Raw genomic sequence first — 25091 nt, 5'->3', positions numbered from 1 at the left:
TTAACAAAATGTACATTTTGAAAGATATTTTTCTATTTCTATGCTATAGGGTATAATAAATATATAGTACCAAGTGACTTGCTTGTTCTCAAAAGTTTTCATACCCTTGACAAATTGGTCATATATGTATCTTTTTAAAGAAAACATGAGTGACCAGGCAAAACACATTTATATTATTTCTTATGTGATTCAAATTCAACTGTAGGTTATAACAGAATGGCTCAATCATAAAGCAAAACATGGCAACAAAGAAGAAAAAATATATTACACCTAATCAAAAGTACCCTTAGTTCATCATACTGTGTATTAGGCAATGACAACTATCACAAAAGACAGCATGCAGTCTGTTGTAATAGTTGTCTATGAGGCCCCTAATTCTTGCAGGTCCATTCGTCTTGGCAAAATGCATCTAGGTCATGCAAAGTCTTTGGTCATCTTGCATGAACCGCAAATGCTTAGGGTCATTGTCATGCTGGATAGTCCAAGAATGTTTCATGTGCTGCCTTCATGCAGAAGAATGCAAATTGTTTGCCAGTGTTTTCTGATAACATGCTGCATTCATCTTGCCATGAATTTTCACAACATTACCTGTGCCTTTAGAGCTCACACACCTCCAAAACATCAGAGAGCCACCACATGCTACACAGTGGGGTTGGTATTCTTTTCACTATGGGCCATGTTGATGTTCTCCAAACATAGTGGTTATGGTTGTGACCATAAAGCTCCATTTTGGTCTCATCACTTCAAATTACAATGTGCCACAAGCGGTGAGGTGTGTCAAGGTTTTGTTGGGCATATGATTTTTTAAAATTCTTTATTTTTGATGTGCTGAGCAATAACAAGGGTAACAAATCATGCAATGTAAAGTCAGTGTAAAGGATCATATTTAGCAGACAATGTCGATCTAAGGAACAGTACTACTGTTATTTTTTTATTTAAATCAAGATAAAATGAACACAGTGCTAGGCATGAGAACAAGAGACAAATAGATGAGCAGAACATATGAACTGAGAGTGAATACTAATTATGAAATAGTGACTGTAAAATATGTCAGGTAGCTTAGTCAGAGAGTGAAAGCCCTAGGAGGCCCCCATTTAGGCAACATGTGGATGCCCTACATGCAGATAGAGAAATAAAGCAGTAGCCCAGTACATCAGTAAGCCACCACCATGCTTCACAGTGGGGATGGTCAGGGCTGTCTTTCCCCATGGGCATGCATGGGGGCCCCACCAGAGTGCCCATGTGCCCAGGCCGACAGGGGAGATAATTTGATCTCCCCTGCCGGCCCATGGAGGCCCGGCCTTATTTCTTGCTGGGGGCACTCTCAGGCCAGTGGGGATATCAAGGAGAGGGAGGGAGGTAGGACCCAGGGCTGCAGGAGAGGGAGGGCATGGGAGGCAGTTCCTCCAGCGAGTAGGCTGTGTGGAGCATTGTCGCGTGTCGCATGGCAACGCTCCAACACCGCATTCCGCTCACAGGAGGAATAAAGACAGTCTGCAGCCAGAGGAGCTGCAAGCTTTACAGAACTCACCACCACTGGACCACCAGGACTAGCTGTGTCCCCCCCCCCCCCCCTCCTTCACCAAAGGCAAGGATGAAGGGACATCAAAAGTTTATTATGTATGTATATTATAATTTAAAAAAAGTATTGTAACGGATCACCTGGCACCCTGACTGGGCACATCCGTTGACGGACGCTTCCTAGCTGACACTGAGGACCATAAGCACTGCACCGAACACCACAACCACCACAGACTCCACAACCTCCGTAGCTTAACTGGAGTCTTGCCGTCTTCCTTCCACCCTGGATCAACCTCTGTCCTCGAGGACCGTGTGGAAAAGACCTCTCCTCCAAAAGAGTGTATCAGGAACAGCTCTTAAAACAGCTGAGTGATTAGAGATCAGGGGAGTATACAAAGTATAGCAATCCCCAGTGTAAATATAGCAGTTCCATATAATAACGAGACAAGGCTACGGATTGAGGGTTAAGCAGAAACAGAATGTACTGAGGGTTTATTGTCTCTTATATACAAGGTTACCACCCATGTGGACCTTGTAGAACACAGGACACAAAGTTACAAAGCCAATCAAAACACTCTTGCACAGTTAGGCACTCCTAGATAATGTACACAAACCCTCCCCTATGCCTGTGATACAATTACCAAACACAATGGACTAACTCAATTACCCACAGGCAGAAAACAAAAAAAATTCACAAAACACAGAAAACACCCCAAAACACCACATATCCCCACAAATTATACATCCCCGAATAGCCCTGATCTGGGTAAACAACATATACAAAAATCACCCAGATCAGTGCAGGGGGTTCAAAAGTCACATTTGACCGACCGCAAGCATGGTTTTCATGCCCAAAAGAGTTCCACAGATTTAGGCTGTGCGGCCAGTCTATCTTCTCCTCTATCCTGGAGATAAGTGGCTGTGGTAACTTAATTATCTCCAGGTACAGGATATATCTCTAAGTCAAAAACTGTTACAAAAACTACATAAAAATACATAACTCTTATAATACAATGTTTAACCTATATGTCCAACATATCCCCAGATAGCTTGGATCTGGGCGCTCAATATGTCCGAAAAGCACTCGGATCTCACGAATACAGCTGGATCACCATGTGGTTAAACAATAGTAAGGGCTGATGAGAGATTGAGGAGGGACAAAGCAGCCAGTTTCCACTGGTCTGGCAGTGTCCCTGACACAACGCCCTGCTGGAGAACAATAGGAAAGAAAAAATGGGGAGGGGAAGAGGCATATTTTACCACGGAAGTCCCTTTTTAGCATGTCTAAAGGAGGCTGGCAATCAGGCCCCTCCAGAAGCTAGTGGCAAAGGGTAGTTCGTCACAAATATAAAAACATTTGCTCTTAGCACTCCTCACACACAGCACCCCCCACACACACAACACTCATCACACAAACAGAACCTCACACATACACAGCACCCCTCACACACAGAACCTCTCACACACACAAAGCACCTCACACACACAAAGCACCTCTCGCACACAAAGCACCTCTCGCACACAAAGCACCTCTCGCACACAAAGCACTCCTCACACATATAGCATTCCTCACACATATAGCAGTCCACACACACACACACACACAGCACCCCTCACAAACACAGCACTTTTTACACACAGTATCCCCACAAATAGTACCCCTCTCACACACACACACACACACAGCACCGCTACACACAAACACAGACCCTCACTGCAGTCTGTGTGTATTCAGTAGTCTGTGTATGTATTCAGCAGTGTGTGTATGTATTCAACAGCCGGTGTGTGTGTGTGTATTCAGCAGCCTGTGTATGTATTCAGCAGTCTGTGTGTGTGTATTCAGCAATCTGTGATTAGCAATCTCACCCATGTGAGAGCTAAAAAACTCATGTGAGAGCTAACAAATTCACAGACACTAATTACAATTTAAAAAGCCACAGGTGTGGGAAAATAAACTTAAATTACCATTTTAAACCTGTGTGTGTCTGTAACAAGGCCAAACATTCAAGGGTATGTAAACTTTTGATCTGGGCCATTTGGGTGATTTCTGTAATCATTATGACTTAAAAAGGAGTCAAACAACTATGTGTTAACAAATGGCTTGATATAATCACTATCCTTCAATAAAAGACATTTCTTTGCATGATCAGTCATATTTTCAAAATTAATGCCAAAATTTCACAATTTCTGCCTGGGTATGCAAACTTTTGAGCACAACTGTGTATATAAATACATCCATATATAATACTGTAAAATTTATTTGTGAATGCACAAGGAACAAGCAAGGCAGAAGCAATTAAATTATGTCCAAAAGCTTGGTTATGTTTTTCAGAAAGGTAATAAATAAAATAATATCAAAAATATGATTATTTATTTTCTTTCATACATATTCGATTCAGTACTAATAATTTATTAATCTGTTTTCTGAATATAAGTATAGCGTGTGATGACTTGGTATTAATTATTTGAAGCACCATTTGGTTCCCTAGGCAATACAGGGAGTGCAGAATTATTAGGCAAGTTGTATTTTTGAGGATTAATTTTATTATTGAACAACAACCATGTTCTCAATGAACCCAAAAAACTCATTAATATCAAAGCTGAATATTTTTGGAAGTAGTTTTTAGTTTGTTTTTAGTTATAGCTATTTTAGGGAGATATCTGTGTGTGCAGGTGACCATTACTGTGCATAATCAGGGGCGGACTGAGAACCCTCAGGGCCCCCGGGCAAAATAAATCAAGGGCCCCCTTACAGGCCCCACCCATACTCCGCAGCAAGCGCCACCCATGTCCTGCCTCCATGCACCGCCTCCAGCCACACCCTACACAATCTTTTGACACAAGGAACAAAAGTGCAATAATCCCTTCGAGGCCCCAGTAGAGACTACAATTGAGGGCTAATGGGCCATGGAGGGGGGTCTTTCTAGCAGAGGCTATCTCAGTGTCCTTTAGAGAGTGTGCTAGAAAGAATCCCCTCCAGGCCCTATTAGAGACTACAATGCAGTCTAATAGGCTTGGAAGGGGGTCTTTCTAACAGAGGCCATCTCAGTGTCCCTGCTGGAAACAGTCGCCTCCAGGCCCCAGTAGAGACTACAATTGAGGGCTAATGGGCCATGGAGGGGGGGAGTATTCTAGCAGAGGCTATCTCAGTGTCCTTTAGAGAGTGTGTTATAAAGAATTTCCTCCAGGTCCCATTAGAGACTACAATGGAGTCTAATGGGGCCTGGAGGGGGGTCTCTCCAACACTCTGGTTCCTATTCACAATATAGCAACACAACATAGCTCGCTGATACCTATGCCAAGTTGCCTCCTCTTACCTTAATTACTGTTGTTGGCTGGCAGTCTGTGGGCTTGCTGGCAGGCTGTGGGCTTGCTGGCAGGCTGTGGGCTTGCTGGCTACTGCCAGCAGGCTGTGGGCTTGCTGGCTGCGGCTACCAGGCTGTTGGCTTGCTGGCTGTGGCTTGCTGGCTGTAAGCCTAACTGGTGGCCTGTGGGCTGGCTGGTTGGCTACTGGCCAGCCTATGGGCTGGCTGGCTGGCCGGCCTGTGGGCTAGCTGGCTGTCCTGTGGGCTGGCTGACTTGCTGGCTACTGGGGCACTTGGATATTATTTAAAGAAATAATCCATGCACAATAACCACTACTGCTCTGTGTAGTCGTTATGGTGCCAGGAGGGCCGGGCCCCCCTCCCAGAGTAAGTAGTCAAACCGTTTAAGAACAGTTTGACAACTTACCTGGGGTCTGCTGGGATATGAGGCTGTTGTAGGGTATAGGAGCAGTGGTGCAATGTGTAAGGGGTGCAGTGTGTGTGAAAGGTTCAGTGTGTGTGAGGGGGTGTAGTGTGTGTGAGGGGATGTAGTGTGTGTGAGGGGGTGTAGTGTGTGAATGTGTAGGGTGTGTGGGGCAATGTGTGTATGAGGGGGTTGTGTATGTGTGTGACAATGTTAGTATGGGGGTCTGTGTGTGTATGGGTGGGCAGTGTGTGTGTGAGGCAATGTGTGTAAATGTGCATGGGGGCAGTGTGTGAATGTGTATGGTGTGTGGGGGTAGTGTGTTTATGGGGCTAGAGTTCACTCTCACCACTGCAACCCCCAGGAATCCCTGGTGGTCACAGTGTTGAGAGTGAACTCTAGCCCGTAGCTCCAGGGCTAGAGTTTACTTTCGCCAGAGCCGTAACGTTGCCGTGGTAACCGCGGCAACGATCTGTGCTTGCGCAAGAAGGACCCAGAGGAGCTGCAGGCTGAGCTCCTGGGTCCTCTCTTCCTCCTTCCCCTGCCGGCTGCCTGCACGGTGCCTGCGGACAGGGGAGGGGGCAATTGCCCTCCTCTTACTCCCCCCTACCCCTCTTCTTACCCCCCTCTTCTTACTCCCCCCTCTTCTTACTCCCCCCTCCCCCTCTTCTTACTCCCCCCTCCCCCTCTTCTTACTCCCCCCTCCCCCTCTTCTTACCCCCTTCTTACTCCCGCCCCCTCTCTTCTTACCCCCTTCCCCCCTCTTCTTACCCCCCTCTTACTCCCGCCCCCTCTCTTCTTACCCCCTTCCCCCCTCTTCTTACCCCCCTCCCCTCTTCTTACTCCCCCCTCCCCCTCTTCTTACCCCCTTCTTACTCCCCCCACCCCTCTTCTTACCCCCTTCTTACTCCCCCCACCCCCTCTTCTTACTCCCCCTCTCTTCTTACTCCCCCCTTCCTCTCTTCTTACCCCCTCTCTCTCTCTTCTTACTCCCCTCTCTCTCTTCTTACTCCCCCTCTCTCTCTTCTTACTCCCCCTCCCTCTCTTTTTACTCCCCCTCACTCTCTCTTCTTACCCCCCTCCCTCTCTCTTCTTACCCCCCTCCCTCTCTCTTCTTACCCCTGTAACGGACCGTTTCAGCATATGAGGGGTTAAACTCCGTTTAGGCGATAATCCCCTTTTCTCAGAAAGGCACAGCTACTGCAGAACATCAAAACTCACGAATTGGATATAGGTGAATGCATCAAACTCCCGAACTGCATACCAGGGAATAAGATAGCACTCCAAGCTGGAACCTCACGAATAGCTGCTAGCAGATGAATAGGAAAAGCAGACATCAGCTTACACTCCTAGCAGTCAATCTCCAACAGCATACAGTGAATCCCCCCAAGAACGAGACGAGGCTCCGTGTTGAAGGTCAAGCAGTGGTCTGAGGTGCTGGGGCACCCAGCCTGGTTTTTATTACATGAGTACACATACAGGCCACACCCAGGGGGAGGCATAAAATAACCAATGACATAGATGTTACATCCCACACATCCCCTCCCCTTAGTGTGACACATAATCCCATTATGCATACAGTTCAAAATATACTTTTACACAACTTTCATAACTTTAAAACCATACATCACATCCACATACAAATCACATATTCAGACTCAGCATACTTTAAACATAAACACTCTCAAAAATCATACCAATCCCTTCAGTAAATAAAAAGTTACACGGAAGTCCTTTTATGACCGACCGCAAGCACCTTTCCTTGCCCAAAACAGTTCCATGGATTTGGGCTGTGCGGTCGGTCACTTTCTAGCATAAAAACGGCTAAGTCCCATTCGAAGTGTGGCTGGTATTCGAAGTGTCGAAGTGGAGTTGATGTTAATTACTGTTGTTGGCTGGCAGTCTGTGGGCTTGCTGGCAGGCTGTGGGCTTGCTGGCAGGCTGTGGGCTTGCTGGCTACTGCCAGCAGGCTGTGGGCTTGCTGGCTGCGGCTACCAGGTGGTTGGCTTGCTGGCTGTGGCTTGCTGGCTGTAAGCCTAACTGGTGGCCTGTGGGCTGGCTGGTTGGCTACTGGCCAGCCTATGGGCTGGCTGGCTGGCCGGCCTGTGGGCTAGCTGGCTGTCCTGTGGGCTGGCTGGCTTGCTGGCTACTGGGGCACTTGGATATTATTTAAAGAAATAATCCATGCACAATAACCACTACTGCTCTGTGTAGTCGTTATGGTGCCAGGAGGGCCGGGCCCCCCTCCCAGAGTAAGTAGTCAAACCGTTTAAGAACAGTTTGACAACTTACCTGGGGTCTGCTGGGATATGAGGCTGTTGTAGGGTATAGGAGCAGTGGTGCAATGTGTAAGGGGTGCAGTGTGTGTGAAAGGTTCAGTGTGTGTGAGGGGGTGTAGTGTGTGTGAGGGGATGTAGTGTGTGTGAGGGGGTGTAGTGTGTGAATGTGTAGGGTGTGTGGGGCAATGTGTGTATGAGGGGGTTGTGTATGTGTGTGACAATGTTAGTATGGGGGTCTGTGTGTGTATGGGTGGGCAGTGTGTATGTGAGGCAATGTGTGTAAATGTGCATGGGGGCAGTGTGTGAATGTGTATGGTGTGTGGGGGTAGTGTGTTTATGGGGCTAGAGTTCACTCTCACCACTGCAACCCCCAGGAATCCCTGGTGGTCACAGTGTTGAGAGTGAACTCTAGCCCGTAGCTCCAGGGCTAGAGTTTACTTTCGCCAGAGCCGTAACGTTGCCGTGGTAACCGCGGCAACGATCTGTGCTTGCGCAAGAAGGACCCAGAGGAGCTGCAGGCTGAGCTCCTGGGTCCTCTCTTCCTCCTTCCCCTGCCGGCTGCCTGCACGGTGCCTGCGGACAGGGGAGGGGGCAATTGCCCTCCTCTTACTCCCCCCTACCCCTCTTCTTACCCCCCTCTTCTTACTCCCCCCTCTTCTTACTCCCCCCTCCCCCTCTTCTTACTCCCCCCTCCCCCTCTTCTTACTCCCCCCTCCCCCTCTTCTTACCCCCTTCTTACTCCCGCCCCCTCTCTTCTTACCCCCTTCCCCCCTCTTCTTACCCCCCTCTTACTCCCGCCCCCTCTCTTCTTACCCCCTTCCCCCCTCTTCTTACCCCCCTCCCCTCTTCTTACTCCCCCCTCCCCCTCTTCTTACCCCCTTCTTACTCCCCCCACCCCTCTTCTTACCCCCTTCTTACTCCCCCCTTTCTCTCTTCTTACCCCCTCTCTCTCTCTTCTTACTCCCCTCTCTCTCTTCTTACTCCCCTCTCTCTCTTCTTACTCCCCCTCTCTCTCTTCTTACTCCCCCTCCCTCTCTTTTTACTCCCCCTCACTCTCTCTTCTTACCCCCCTCCCTCTCTCTTCTTACCCCCCTCCCTCTCTCTTCTTACCCCTGTAACGGACCGTTTCAGCATATGAGGGGTTAAACTCCGTTTAGGCGATAATCCCCTTTTCTCAGAAAGGCACAGCTACTGCAGAACATCAAAACTCACGAATTGGATATAGGTGAATGCATCAAACTCCCGAACTGCATACCAGGGAATAAGATAGCACTCCAAGCTGGAACCTCACGAATAGCTGCTAGCAGATGAATAGGAAAAGCAGACATCAGCTTACACTCCTAGCAGTCAATCTCCAACAGCATACAGTGAATCCCCCCAAGAACGAGACGAGGCTCCGTGTTGAAGGTCAAGCAGTGGTCTGAGGTGCTGGGGCACCCAGCCTGGTTTTTATTACATGAGTACACATACAGGCCACACCCAGGGGGAGGCATAAAATAACCAATGACATAGATGTTACATCCCACACATCCCCTCCCCTTAGTGTGACACATAATCCCATTATGCATACAGTTCAAAATATACTTTTACACAACTTTCATAACTTTAAAACCATACATCACATCCACATACAAATCACATATTCAGACTCAGCATACTTTAAACATAAACACTCTCAAAAATCATACCAATCCCTTCAGTAAATAAAAAGTTACACGGAAGTCCTTTTATGACCGACCGCAAGCACCTTTCCTTGCCCAAAACAGTTCCATGGATTTGGGCTGTGCGGTCGGTCACTTTCTAGCATAAAAACGGCTAAGTCCCATTCGAAGTGTGGCTGGTATTCGAAGTGTCGAAGTGGAGTTGATGTTAATTACTGTTGTTGGCTGGCAGTCTGTGGGCTTGCTGGCAGGCTGTGGGCTTGCTGGCAGGCTGTGGGCTTGCTGGCAGGCTGTGGGCTTGCTGGCTACTGCCAGCAGGCTGTGGGCTTGCTGGCTGCGGCTACCAGGCTGTTGGCTTGCTGGCTGTGGCTTGCTGGCTGTAAGCCTAACTGGTGGCCTGTGGGCTGGCTGGTTGGCTACTGGCCAGCCTATGGGCTGGCTGGCTGGCCGGCCTGTGGGCTAGCTGGCTGTCCTGTGGGCTGGCTGGCTTGCTGGCTACTGGGGCACTTGGATATTATTTAAAGAAATAATCCATGCACAATAACCACTACTGCTCTGTGTAGTCGTTATGGTGCCAGGAGGGCCGGGCCCCCCTCCCAGAGTAAGTAGTCAAACCGTTTAAGAACAGTTTGACAACTTACCTGGGGTCTGCTGGGATATGAGGCTGTTGTAGGGTATAGGAGCAGTGGTGCAATGTGTAAGGGGTGCAGTGTGTGTGAAAGGTTCAGTGTGTGTGAGGGGGTGTAGTGTGTGTGAGGGGATGTAGTGTGTGTGAGGGGGTGTAGTGTGTGAATGTGTAGGGTGTGTGGGGCAATGTGTGTATGAGGGGGTTGTGTATGTGTGTGACAATGTTAGTATGGGGGTCTGTGTGTGTATGGGTGGGCAGTGTGTGTGTGAGGCAATGTGTGTAAATGTGCATGGGGGCAGTGTGTGAATGTGTATGGTGTGTGGGGGTAGTGTGTTTATGGGGCTAGAGTTCACTCTCACCACTGCAACCCCCAGGAATCCCTGGTGGTCACAGTGTTGAGAGTGAACTCTAGCCCGTAGCTCCAGGGCTAGAGTTTACTTTCGCCAGAGCCGTAACGTTGCCGTGGTAACCGCGGCAATGATCTGTGCTTGCGCAAGAAGGACCCAGAGGAGCTGCAGGCTGAGCTCCTGGGTCCTCTCTTCCTCCTTCCCCTGCCGGCTGCCTGCACGGTGCCTGCGGACAGGGGAGGGGGCAATTGCCCTCCTCTTACTCCCCCCTACCCCTCTTCTTACCCCCCTCTTCTTACTCCCCCCTCTTCTTACTCCCCCCTCCCCCTCTTCTTACTCCCCCCTCCCCCTCTTCTTACTCCCCCCTCCCCCTCTTCTTACCCCCTTCTTACTCCCGCCCCCTCTCTTCTTACCCCCTTCCCCCCTCTTCTTACCCCCCTCTTACTCCCGCCCCCTCTCTTCTTACCCCCTTCCCCCCTCTTCTTACCCCCCTCCCCTCTTCTTACTCCCCCCTCCCCCTCTTCTTACCCCCTTCTTACTCCCCCCACCCCTCTTCTTACCCCCTTCTTACTCCCCCCACCCCCTCTTCTTACTCCCCCTCTCTTCTTACTCCCCCCTTCCTCTCTTCTTACCCCCTCTCTCTCTTCTTACTCCCCTCTCTCTCTTCTTACTCCCCCTCTCTCTCTTCTTACTCCCCCTCCCTCTCTTTTTACTCCCCCTCACTCTCTCTTCTTACCCCCCTCCCTCTCTCTTCTTACCCCCCTCCCTCTCTCTTCTTACCCCTGTAACGGACCGTTTCAGCATATGAGGGGTTAAACTCCGTTTAGGCGATAATCCCCTTTTCTCAGAAAGGCACAGCTACTGCAGAACATCAAAACTCACGAATTGGATATAGGTGAATGCATCAAACTCCCGAACTGCATACCAGGGAATAAGATAGCACTCCAAGCTGGAACCTCACGAATAGCTGCTAGCAGATGAATAGGAAAAGCAGACATCAGCTTACACTCCTAGCAGTCAATCTCCAACAGCATACAGTGAATCCCCCCAAGAACGAGACGAGGCTCCGTGTTGAAGGTCAAGCAGTGGTCTGAGGTGCTGGGGCACCCAGCCTGGTTTTTATTACATGAGTACACATACAGGCCACACCCAGGGGGAGGCATAAAATAACCAATGACATAGATGTTACATCCCACACATCCCCTCCCCTTAGTGTGACACATAATCCCATTATGCATACAGTTCAAAATATACTTTTACACAACTTTCATAACTTTAAAACCATACATCACATCCACATACAAATCACATATTCAGACTCAGCATACTTTAAACATAAACACTCTCAAAAATCATACCAATCCCTTCAGTAAATAAAAAGTTACACGGAAGTCCTTTTATGACCGACCGCAAGCACCTTTCCTTGCCCAAAACAGTTCCATGGATTTGGGCTGTGCGGTCGGTCACTTTCTAGCATAAAAACGGCTAAGTCCCATTCGAAGTGTGGCTGGTATTCGAAGTGTCGAAGTGGAGTTGATGTTAAGGGTTGGCGGTGTTCGAAGTTAAAATGGCCGCCGCCACGTGGTCCTTTGTCCGATGCCGGCCACTTTGACGACTTCGACAACTTCGGTAACTTCGGCACTTCGACAGCTTCGACAGCTTCGACAGCTTCGACAGCTTCGACAGCTTCGACTGTGTCCGAAGTGTCATATACAAAAGTACCAATTCTTCCCAAAGTATTTAAAGAGCTAGGGACAGTATAATACAATCCAACTGCCCAAAAGTAGTTCTTAAAGGGTCAGTACATTATGGTAGCAGTCCATAAGCCCCAATTCAGTCCCTTAAAGGGCACTATCTCCCAGGGACCATAATCACTGGGCAGGAGGCTAGCAACCAGGCTTCTCCAGTTCTCAGTGGCCAGGTTGGTTTCGTCACAACCCCCCTCCCTCTTCTTACCCCCCTCCCTCTTCTTACCCCCCTCTCTCTTTTTACCCCCTTTCTTTTTACTCCCTCCCCTCCCTCTCTTTTTGCCCCCCCTCCCCTTCTCTTTTTGCCCCCCCTTCCCTTCTCTTTTTGCCCCCCTTCCCTTCTCTTTTTGCTCCCCCTCCCCTTCTCTTTTTGCCCCCCCTCCCCTTCACTTTCCTCCCCCTCCCCTTCTCTTTTTGCCCCCCCTCCCCTTCACTTTCCCCCCCTCCCCTTCTCTTTTTGCCCCCCCTCCCCTTCTCTTTTTGCCCCCCCTCCCCTTCTCTTTTTGCCCCCACCACCCCCACCTGTAGCGTAGTGTGGCTGGTAGTCCGAAGTGCCCGACCGGTCAGTCCGCCCCTGTGCATAATTATTAGGCAACTTAACAAAAAACAAATATATACCCATTTCAATTATTTATTTTTACCAGTGAAACCAATATAACATCTCAACATTCACAAATATACATTTCTGACATTCAAAAACATAACAAAAACAAATCAGTGACCAATATAGCCACCTTTCTTTGCAAGGACACTCAAAAGCCTGCCATCCATGGATTCTGTCAGTGTTTTGATCTGTTCACCATCAACATTGCGTGCAGCAGCAACCACAGCCTCCCAGACACTGTTCAGAGAGGTGTACTGTTTCCCCTCCTTGTAAATCTCACATTTGATGATGAACCACAGGTTCTTAATGGGGTTCAGATCAGGTGAACAAGGAGGCCATGTCATTAGATTTTCTTCTTTTATACCCTTTCTTGCCAGCCACGCTGTGGAGTACTTGGACGCGTGTGATGGAGCATTGTCCTGCATGAAAATCATGTTTTCTTGAAGGATGCAGACTTCTTCCTGTACCACTGCTTGAAGAAGGTGTCTTCCAGAAACTGGCAGTAGGACTGGGAGTTGAGCTTGACTCCATCCTCAACCCGAAAAGGCCCCACAAGCTCATCTTTGATGATACCAGCCCAAACCAGTACTCCACCTCCACCTTGCTGGCGTCTGAGTCAGAATGGAGCTCTCTGCCCTTTACCAATCCATCCATCTGGCCCATCAAGACTCACTCTCATTTCATCAGTCCATAAAACCTTAGAAAAATCAGTCTTGAGATATTTCTTGGCCCAGTCTTGACGTTTCAGCTTGTGTGTCTTGTTTAGTGGTGGTCGTCTTTCAACCTTTCTTACCTTGGCCATGTCTCTGAGTATTGCACACCTTGTGCTTTTGGGCACTCCAGTGAAGTTGCAGCTCTGAAATATGGCCAAACTGGTGGCAAGTGGCATCTTGGCAGCTGCACGCTTGACTTTTCTCAGTTCATGGGCAGTTATTTTGCGCCTTGGTTTCTCCACACGCTTCTTGCGACCCTGTTGACTATTTTGAATGAAACGAAGCTTTGCAATTTTAAGAGTGCTGCATCCCTCTGCAAGATATCTCACTATTTTTGACTTTTCTGAGCCTGTCAAGTCCTTCTTTTGACCCATTTTGCCAAAGGAAAGGAAGATGCCTAATAATTATGCACACCTGATATAGGGTGTTGATGTCATTAGACCACACCCCTTCTCATTACAGAGATGCACATCACCTAATGTGCCTAATTGGTAGTAGGCTTTCGGGCCTATACAGCTTGGAGTAAGACAACATGCATAAAGAGGATGATGTGGTCAAAATACTCATTTGCCTAATAATTCTGCACTCCCTGTACATTATACAAAAATGCATATAAGAACAAACCCTATTATGTTGTGAGAAGCTATTACAAATGTTTACATTTAGAGGTATCACCCTGCATTTGATGAGACAAGATATTAAACTGAAATATATATTTTATTGCTTATATACAAATCTTATTTATTTTTATAACATTCTTTTACATTCCTAATAAGGTGATGTATTTTCATGAAAAACATGGGGTTCTGAGAGTAAATTTAAAAAAAAAATTTCCATTGACTTATGGAAAATACCAACTGAATCACAAAATTTCAGCCAAGGCAGACAATTTGTAATATTTTTCTCATGGGCTGTTTTGGAATACATTTAGCAGTCCAACTATCATTTCATCAAAATAATATGAATAATAAAGCTAATTTGTGTTGATTGTGTTCTATTTAATAATGTGGTACTCTCCAGTAAACTCTGCATTTTCATTTTAAGATGACTTGCAATTCATCTAAAATTTAGGCCGGGTTGTTTGAATTTTGTAAACCCCCAAGTACCATATAGATGGGTAACTGAACAAACAAGTTGTAACCTATGGAACAAGCGCAGCTTAGTGGAAAGGGGCTTGACAAAGCTAGGAGGTGGGCATAGGGGGAAAGCCCCCCATGGGATTGGAGTTAGAGTGTTAGGGGGTTGGCCCAGTATAAATAGGCAGCCAGTTTAGAATTAGGCACTTTTAATCTGCTTATCTGGCCTAAGTTGTGTGCAACTCCTGCCTGCAGTTTGGGCCTGGTATGTTTTTTGGCTTTCTTTTTCTGCAGGTTCAAGGCCTAGAGGATAGATCTGGTGGAGCAGCTCCCGGCGGAGGTGAGAGCGGTGGCGCAGGATCATGGAGCGGCATGGGTGCTTTCTGCCGGTGATGTTGGGGAGAAGTCGCCAGGTCTGTGTTCCTCATTGTCCTGCTATCTGGATGGGGTGTGGGAGGCTTAGCACACATACGACTGTCTGGCGTGGTGGAAATACAACGAGCAATTTTGGCAGTGACTTGCGGCGAGCCCTGGGATGTGGTGGGACCAGATGGACCTGCCTTTATGGATGATGGCACAGAAGTCAACAGTCAGTGGCCGGCACTGGAAGTCACTCCTCTTCATCAGCCGCGTATTTGCTGGCTCTTCAAAAAGGGCCATTGCAAATGGGGCACTGGGTGCAGATTTAAGCATTAGTGCTCAGGCTGCGGAGGTGCCCATGGCCTCAACAGATGTTTTAAGTGAGGTAAGGCTGGGGCCTCCTCCGGTGCAGGCTCCGGCTGGGGACTGTTCCCATTGCCACGGGGATCACTGCCGGTGAAGTTCGATGTGATACTACCATGGCTAAGCCAATACAGTAACAAGGCAGATGCTGTGTTTTTGCATGCAGGCTTCAGGGAGTGTTTTTTATCCCTTTTTAAGAAAGGGGGGGCTGGTTAGCGTGCATAACTTGAAGTAGGTTTATGAATTCCAAGTGGTAGTGAGGTGCGTGAGAAGCTGGATAAGGAAGTGCAGCTGGGTAGGATGGCGGGCCCATTTATGTCCCTCCCCTTGCCCAATTTGCGGGTTTCTCTGCTGGGGGTCGTCCCTAAAAAAGGAACAGGGGAAGTTCCACATGATTCACCACTAGAGTTGAGCGAACCCGAACTTTTCAGTTCATACCGAACATTAGTTGTTTTTGGACCCCGGACCCGAACACGGACATATCACTGTATGTTCGGGTTGGAGTTCGGTGTTCGGCAATTTAATGGAGCGTTTTCAAAGGCTGCAGGGCAGCCAATCAACAAGAGTTTGACTTGTGTGCCCTTAGAAGCCATCACAGCCATGCCTACTAATGGCATGTCTGTAATTGGCCAGTGCAGCATGTGACCCAGCCTCTATATATAAGGTGGAGTCGTGTAGCGCTGCACGCACATGCGGTCTTATTAGTGTAGGGAGAGGATGCTACTGCTGATAGGGACAACTTAGGAAATAATTCTGCAAACTAGTACATTAGTGGGGTGGGGTGCACTTCATATCTGAGAGTCAAATAGAAGCTTCAAATACCGCGGTTACATCAGAGTTTTAAAAAGTACATTTATTTTGGTGCTAAATAGTACATTAGTGGGGTAGTACAATAGTGGGGTGCACTTCATAACTGAGAGTCAAATAGAAGGGTCTGATAGTGTGCTTACAGTGCACTTGTAAAAATTCACATTTTTTCTGTACTAAATAGTACATTTGCGGCCTGCGGTGCATTTCTTGCAGTCCAATAAACTAAAAAAAAAAATGTTGACAGTTGGTGGTTGTGGCAAATTCAGCCACTCAGAGACTGTAAATTGCAATGTAAACTGACTAATGTAAATGTCTTGCTATGGCCTGTATTTTACTATGCATGCGGCATTCGTGTGTTTCAAGCACACGAATACCGCTAATGTTAAATGTACATCTACGCAAACAGTGTATTCCCGCACTGTTCGTGAGTTAAGCAAAGTACCGAATGGGAGACCACCCATAGATGGTCGTGTGTCTCCAATTAGGTACTTCGCAACATTGTATCCGTGCTAATTGCGGTTAGCTGCGGGTGGCCGCCATTCGGGTACCGACCACGAGGCGGCGGCCATCTTTGTTCGCGGAAAGCCAGCGGGGTTTTGTCGTCGAGTGCCTGGAACTAAAATCGGCTACTCGACAACACAAGCCCCGCTGGACTTCTAAGCCGTTCGGGAGTTTACAGTTTTCGGTAGTTTTATTCCCTTAACTCAGGCAATCATTTAAACATTCGGTCAATTGTGCTGGGATCTGGGCGCAAGTTCACTTAACTGTGCGTCCAGGTCCCAGCTATGTAATAAATAGTTATAAAGCTGTATAACATAAATAGTATGTGAGTTATGGATTTTAATGTAAAAACTATATTCCTCTGTACCAAGGGATACTCCCCTTAGCAATGCATGCTGGGATAAGTATCTCCTTGGTACAGCAATGTATGCTGGGTAAAAGATGTATAAAACCCAGTCCCCCATGTAGTCCCCTACTGGACAAACCCTGCATTAGGACTTGGGAAACCCTGTATATCTGTAACCGCATAAATACTGTGACTGTAATTAAAAACCTCAGTTGACCTCCAAGCTATGTGTCGTCTAGTTCTTGGGAGGAAGGGATTGTGACTACGCTACCTGCATTTTGCCTGTTTTGGATCTGCTTATCCTGTCTACCAGCGGAGACGCAGTACAAACGTTGCTAGACTATAAAGGCAATCATTGGTTTAGTAACAGCCGCATGACTAAGTATCAAGCTATGTTATGTGAAAACCCAAGAGTACATCTAGAGACTGTTAACACCTTAAATCCAGCTACCCTTTTGCCACAACCTACTGAGAGTCAACATGATTGCCTGGAGGTGATGGATGAAGTGTTCTCAAGTAGACCAGATCTTCGTGACTTTCCCATCCAGAACCCTGATGTCCAGTACTATACGGACGGTAGTAGTTATGTGAAAGAAGGGATTCGCTATGCAGGATATGCAGTAACTACCATAGACAAGGTGATAGAAGCTCGGCCATTGTCAAAAGGAACATCGGCACAGAAGGCAGAACTAATTGCACTAACACGAGCGTTACAATTGGCTGAAGGTTTAAGAGTGAACATCTACACGGACTCCAAGTATGCGTTTTTAACCACTCATGCCCACGGAGCTTTGTATAAAGAAAGAGGATTATTGAACTCAGAGGGTAAAGAAATCAAGTACGCAGCTGAAATATTACAACTACTGGAAGCCGTGTGGGAACCGAAAGGAAATCGGATGGCAGATAATGCAGCTAAGCGTGCCGCTGAATCAGGAAGACAGGAATATGTGGAACATATAGCTGCTCTTATACCGACTCCACTGTCTCAATGGACTCCAGTTTATACAGCTCAAGAAGAAGAGTGGTTAAAGACAGAAGCTGGGAAGTACCTGGAGAACAAATGGTATCAGTTAGAAGATGGAAGAATAGTTATTCCAGCATCACTAGCTGTAGAAATTGTCCAGAACTATCACAACGGGACACATTCTGGAAGAGATAGTATGGAAGAATCTCTCAGAAAACATTTCTACATACCAAGATTGTCCAACTTGACTCAAGCCATTGTACGAAGATGTGTAATATGTGCTAAGAATAATGCAAGGCAAGGGCCAGTAAAACCACCAGGAGTCCAGTATATGGGGGGACTCCCTATGTCTGATCTTCAAATAGACTATAAGGTAATGCCTAAATCCGGTGGACATCGCTACCTACTAGTAGTTGTGTGTACCTACTCAGGTTGGGTAGAAGCATGTCCTACTCGTACAGAGAAAGCAGGAGAAGTTGTACGATTCCTGTTGCGAGAAATAATACCCCGATATGGACTACCATGCTCTATAGGATCGGATAATGGTCCAGCCTTTGTTCATCAGTGCCTACAACAACTGACTCATATGCTTGGTATTAAGTGGAAGCTTCATACGGCATATAGACCTCAGAGCTCTGGTAAAGTAGAAAGAATGAATATAACTATTAAGAACCAATTGGCAAAGATGTGTCAAGAGACTCAGCTTAAGTGGAATGTTCTTTTGCCTATAGCTCTGTTGCGTATTCGTAGTACACCTACCAGAAGGATGGGTCTCTCACCTTTTGAAATCATGTATGGGCGTCCACCTCCCGTACTTGGTAACTTAAGGGGGGATTTGAGTCAGTTGGGAGAAGGAATTACCCGGCAGCAGGTTGTAGAGTTGGGTAAAACTATGGAGGAGGTACAGAAATGGGTACAAGATAGATTACCTGTGAATATTTATCCCCCTGTTCATAGCTATCATCCAGGAGATCAAGTATGGATTAAAGAGTGGAACAGTATACCGTTAGGGCCTAAGTGGAGGGGTCCTTATGTTGTTCTTTTGTCTACCCCTACAGCAATAAAGGTGGCTGAAGTGACTCCGTGGATTCATCACTCCAGGGTTAAACCAGCAGCAGTAGATTCTTGGCAAGCTACACCAGATCCAGAGAATCCCTGCAAGATCAAAGGGGGGAATGTGGTGGAATCTCGGTAAAAATAAATTTAGTAGGCCGAGATTACCACGTGGCATGTGTACGTGCATATACTGGTGTATCGGTCGATTGGTTGCACGTGGCAAAGATACAATCAGTAGTGTACGGAGCATGTGCAAGAATACCGGATGTAGTATTCCCCTCCTCCATTGTGATGGGCAAGCCATGTGGTCAAACAGGAAGTTAGTTCTTGTTCGATTGATTGGGTAAGATAATGTGTGGGTGGAGCTAATTATGGGTGGAGTTACATGCCTATATAAGGAGCCTACACTATTGTACGGGGCTCAGAACTTGTTGTATTTTGGTGACATTAGTCCCTCTGAGTCCCGATTGGTGAACCGAATAAAGAATCTCTTCCTTCCTGAAGAAACCTGTGTCCATCTCTCTGTGCTTGGCTTCCGTCAGTTTCTCCGGTATCAGATTGTAGTGTGTGTGTGTATATATATATGTATATATACACACACATACATATATTATATGTATATATATATATATATATATATATATATATATATATATTACACACATGTGTTTGGAAGTATTGTGTATGTGTGTGGTGCAGTGTGTTGGGGGGTTCTGTGTGTATGTGAGGGGTGCAGTATGTGTGTATGATGGGTGATGTGTGTGAGGGTGCGGTGTGATGGTGCTGTGTATGATGTGTGTGAGAGTGCTGTGTATGATGTGTTTTGTGATAGTGGTGAGTGTGATGTGTGTGTGAGTGTGATGTATGTGAGAGTGCTGAGTGTGATAGTGCTGTGGATGATGTGTGTGAGTACTGAGGGTGATGTGTGTGAGGGTGCTGTGTGTGAGAGTGTCGAGTGTGATATTGCTGTGGATGATGTGTAAGAGTGCTGTGTGTGATGTGTGTGACAGTGCTGTGTATGATGTGTTTTGTGATAGTGCTGAGTGTGATGTGTGTGAGAGTGCTGAGGGTGATAGTGCTGTGGATGATGTGTGAGAGTGCTGAGGGTGATGTGTGTGATAGTGCTGTGGATGATGTGTGTGTGTGAGAGTGCTGAGGGTGATAGTGCTGTGGAGGATGTGTGTGAGAGTGCTGTGGATGATGTGTGTGAGAGTGCTGAGGGTGATAGTGCTGTGGATGATGTGTGTGAGAGTGATGAGGGTGATAGTGCTGTGGATAATGTGTGTGAGAGTGCTGAGGGTGATAGTGCTGTGGATGATGTGTGTGAGAGTGCTGTGGATGATGTGTGTGAGAGTGCTGAGGGTGATAGTGCTGTGGATGATGTGTGTGAGAGTGCTGAGGGTGATAGTGCTGTGGATCCGGCATCTGGGAGGGGGGTTCAGGCACTATCCCTGGTGGTCCAGTGGGTGAGTGAACTGTAGCCTGCCGGATCTCGCGAGAGGAACCCGGCGGAGCTGCAAGATAGAGCTCCGCCAGGTCCTCTCCCTCCCCAGCCGCAGCTCTATTTAAGTGGGCCGGTGAGGGAGATCACTGATTGAAGATCATTGAAAACAGCGGGGCCGGCGCTCAGATAGTGCCGGCCCTGCATAGACCGGAAGGGGAGACCCTGGGTCTTCCCCTGCCGGCCTCGGCCCCTGGCCACCGCGGCCCATCGGGCATTTGCCCGGTGTGCCCGATGGCCAGTCCGGGCCTGGTTATCGTCATCGGCTCTGGTGGTGTGGCATTTGCGCAACTTTGCCCTTATGTGTCTTCAGCACGCGGCATGTTCCTGGTTACTTCAATATTGTGGCTGATGCTTAGTCTCGCTTTCAGTGGTCCCAGTTCCGGATGATGGCGCACGGAGCATAGGGGGAGGGGGAGGACTGCCCGGACGAGACTGCCCGGGGGGGCGAACCTTGATGCCCTATTGTAGTTTTCATTTGAGCTACTGGCCAGGGGCGCTTCTCTGGCAGGAGTGGACAGGAATATTGCTGCGCTCGCGTTTTGATTTAAGCTGCGCGGTTTGGGGGGATTTGACAAAACATTTTGTGATCCATCAGGCTTTGAAAGGTTTCCGGAGGGGGTGGAGGGCTCCAGATGTGCGGCGGCCGGTGTCTATCAGTGTTCTGGGGAGCCTGGTGCGGGTGCTGCCTGAGATTTGCTTCTCGGACTTTGAGGCTGACCAGTTTGGCATGGCGTTTGTTTTGGCCTTTTTTAGGGCTTTTCGTATTGGGGAACTAGTCAGCACGAACAGGCGAGGTCATGGCGGCATTCAGGCGTCTGATGTCACTACGGGGGTGGATAGTGTGGTGATTCACTTATCTATGTCAAAAACAGATGTGCTGGGGAAGGGGACAGATGTGGTGTTCCACACTCTCCCAGGATCAAGGTTGTGCCCAGTTACCATTCTTGCACGGTATCGGGCATTGCGATCAGCAGGTGAGGGCGCCTTTTTCCTACATGAATATATACGGCATATATTCCACAGCCAGAGAAAGAGCTTCGCCAAGCTTTTAGGAACTTGGTTTTGTAAAAAATGCAATAAAGTGTGTATTTCTCGAATGTATCTTTTTGCCCTCTTTTATTTACAGGCCCACTCGTACGTTGGTTTCGGCACACCACAATCAACTTTGCTCACAGTTACTATCCATTACGTATTTAAATTCCGAGCACAAGTTAAAAGGCCTGAACTTGTGGAGGCCTGAATTTGTGGGAGGAGTAAGTCCCCTACTTAAACTCCCAGCCCCTACTCACCTCTGCCGTTCAGCTGATTGTAATTATAACAGGGTGTAGGTGGGTGGGAACATTCTCCTTGGTGGGCCCTCTTTTATTTACAGGCCCACTCGTACGTTGGTTTCGGCACACCACAACCAACTTTGCTCACAGTTACTATCCATTACGTATTTAAATTCCGAGCACAAATATATATATATATATATATATATATATATATATATATATAATAAATAATGCATAAATATCTAAATAAAGATATGTGTATTGCTTCTCCTCTTTCTCTCTCTAATGGTTATCTTTTCACACCTGATCTGTAAACCAAATGGCAGGAAATACCTGCTTATTGGCGTAAATCAGACCAGGTGTATTTTCCTACTAGACATACAATGCCTGACTAACGTAACTAATCTTAGCAGAGACAACTTGTTTTTTTTTTAGACATTTCTTTAATGCAGCAAAACTGATAAAAAAAAAAATATATATATATATATATATATATATATATATATATATATATATATATAGTAGGCTATGAAAAAAAGCATGCCACGATGGTAATTTCTAAAAAAAAAAAATAGTAAGAGACTATTTGGGCACCATAACAACTTAATCACATTGAAGTTGTTATGGTGTGAGAAGGTCACGGGCAACATCTTACTTGACGGGGTTAATCCATTAATGAATGGTTTAACCATAAAGTCTGCAAGCCAGTGCCGGATATTTCTGCCCTTGTACCTTCTCTGAATTTCCAAAGCTTTAAATTAGAAGCGCAAAAAACGGGGCACTGCTGATACTATCAGCCTATCAGTGCTTGGTCAGGAACAAATGTCCTCGCTGTTCTCCATGTAGATCCACTCATATGCAAGAGATAAAACAAATAGAGAACCAAATAGTGCAATAAGTCTAATAATAGAATAAATAAAATATAAAAGGCTGGTATAAAACTCACATTTGCAATCACCACCATCACCACCAGAAATAGTCTTATCAGCATCGCTTGCTGGACCTGCGGCAACGCTGGAAGAGGATTGTGAGGAAGAGCAGTTAGAGGAGAAATGTAAACGCTCTAGTGTAAAAGGCGTACAGCGGTACAATCCCTGCTTATGGGATATGGGGTAAACTTCCTCCGTCAGTGGTATGTTCAACACTCAAGTAAAAAGAAACAAACAATAGTGCTCACTGGACAAAATACTGGAAATAAAATATATAAAATGGTACTCACAAGGAAGGAGCAGACCAACTGCTCCTTGAAGATAGCGCTGGTGGTATGATCCCCACCTAGGATTACTTGGAGTCCAAGGTGATAAAAATGACAGGTAAAAAACAATCTAAAGTGTATCAAAAGATAAATGGCACAAGTAAAAAGTGACCAAATAATCTTTAATATATCAAAATACACAATAAAATATCCACAAAGGCGTTTCGCCAATACGGCTTTATCAGTATGGAATAAGAACCTGATACCTGGCAAGAGAGAGTTTAAATAGCAATTCAGATGTTTGAAATTGGTGCCAAAATTGGTAACAGCCAATCAAAATTTTAGTTATAAACAATCGAGTTTAAACATATAAAAACAGAATTTTCTTAATGGACATACAATATAATAAGCTTTATAAACCTTGTTTGACTTTAAAACATTGAAAACGAAGGTTATTTTATGTGAAAATTACTTTCTAATGCGGTCATGTGACCGGCATGTAAACCGCATGGTTTACTGGGACATGTCGGCTTCTAGATCCAGCAAACTCTCCATCACGATGGCCGCAGCTTTGTGCAGACCGTCGTCATGTAGATACACGCCCCCTCTTCTTGACGTCAGCCGCAACTATATGCGTGCTGACATCTAATTTTCGCCTACCAGTTCTGACGCCGGCGGCTGCACAGTGCGCGCCAACATCTTGTTATAAACTACATGTCCCAGTAAACCATGCGGTTTACATGCCGGTCACATGACCGCATTAGAAAGTAATTTTCACATAAAATAACCTTCGTTTTCAATGTTTTAAAGTCAAACAAGGTTTATAAAGCTTATTATATTGTATGTCCATTAAGAAAATTCTGTTTTTATATGTTTAAACTTGATTGTTGATAACTAAAATTTTGATTGACTGTTCCCAATTTTGGCGCCAATTTCAAACATCTGAATTGCTATTTAAACTCTCTCTTGCCAGGTATCAGGTTCTTATTCCATATTGATAAAGCCGTATTGGCGAAACGCGCTTGTGGATATTTTATTGTGTATTTTGATATATTAAAGATTATTTGGTCACTTTTTACTTGTGCCATTTATCTTTTTATACACTTTAGTTTGTTTTTTTACCTGCCATTTTTATCACCTTGGACTCCAAGTAATCCTAGGTGGGGATCATACCACCAGCGCTATCTTCAAGGAGCAGTTGGTCTGCTCCTTCCTTGTGAGTACCATTTTATATAATTTATTTCCAGTATTTTATCCAGTGATCACTATTGGTTGTCTCTTTTTATTTGAGTGTTGAACATACCACTGACGGAGGAAGTTTACCCCATATCCCATAAGTGGGAATTGTACCGCTGTACGCCTTTTACACTAGAGCGAGTTATAGCTCTTGCAAATGTGAGTTTTATACCAGCCTTTTATATTTTATTTATTCTATTATTAGACTTATTGCACTATTTGGTTCTCTATTTGTTTTATCTCTTGCATATGAGTGGATCTACATGGAGGAGAACAGCGAGGACATTTGTTCCTGACCAAGCACCTATAGACTCTGACTCCAATAAGAGCATTTTAGATAAGACTCTTTTTATTTGGACTATTTATTATTATTATTTTATATTAAGTCTCTCTGGCGCAGCCCTTATTTCCCATTCTTTCTTCTTTTGTTATACTTTAAGGGTGTTTGAGGTATTCCCTTATTGGGTTGCTGCCCATTTGTTATTTAGCACTTACTCTTGTTCCTGTTTTATCAGCCTATCAGTAGCACACAATTCAGAAAATTTGTGAAAATGCTAAGCCATTCTTTGGTAGCCACATATGTTCTGGGAATGTTAATACCCCAACTTGGATATTTTCAGAGTTTACTCACCAGATACGTACTCTGTTTTCCTATTGTAGATTGATTTTTGCATTTTCTCATTTTCGCTGTTTGTTATGCAGGATGGATCTAACATGTGCACTGGTAATGACATCCATTATCTGCCAGATTATCATTCATTTCTGGGTTGATGCAGCATGGCTTCAGGTTTGGTGTACAGTTTGTATTATTTTCCTGCATTTAGTAGGACTTTGATATTCTGTATTTTTCACATTGAGAAATTATCCTTACCATTATTCAGCTTGGTTATGGTAGCTTTAGCTACTTTATGAACACTTTAATTGTATGTAATAAGTATATTTCATAACATGTTTATATATTTATTTGTCTTTTAATTTCTACCCCTCCCACCCCCATGCCACTTAAAACTTGGAAATTAAACTATTTGTATATGCTGTCTTGGTCACATGACTAAGCAGCCTTCTAATAGATTTGTGTTATGTTTCCTGTCCTCTCTGCTGCTTTGGATGACATTAACCCATTTGTATATGCTGTCATGGATAAATGAATACATTTTCCTTATTATTCTACAATGT

General features: G+C 46.0%; 1 protein-coding gene across 2 annotated transcripts in view; it reads right to left on the bottom strand.

The window, feature by feature from the left end:
* The window catches only part of LOC134577713 (myocardin-like), a 294842-nt gene that overhangs the window by 16795 nt on the left and 252956 nt on the right, over nucleotides 1–25091 (bottom strand). The window lies entirely within an intron of this gene.

The sequence above is a fragment of the Pelobates fuscus genome, chromosome 11, assembly GCF_036172605.1.
Source record: "Pelobates fuscus isolate aPelFus1 chromosome 11, aPelFus1.pri, whole genome shotgun sequence".
In the NCBI taxonomy this organism is placed as follows: Eukaryota; Metazoa; Chordata; class Amphibia; order Anura; family Pelobatidae; genus Pelobates; species Pelobates fuscus.
Note: the sequence above shows the minus strand (reverse complement) of the source record. Positions and strands in the feature narration are given on the sequence as shown.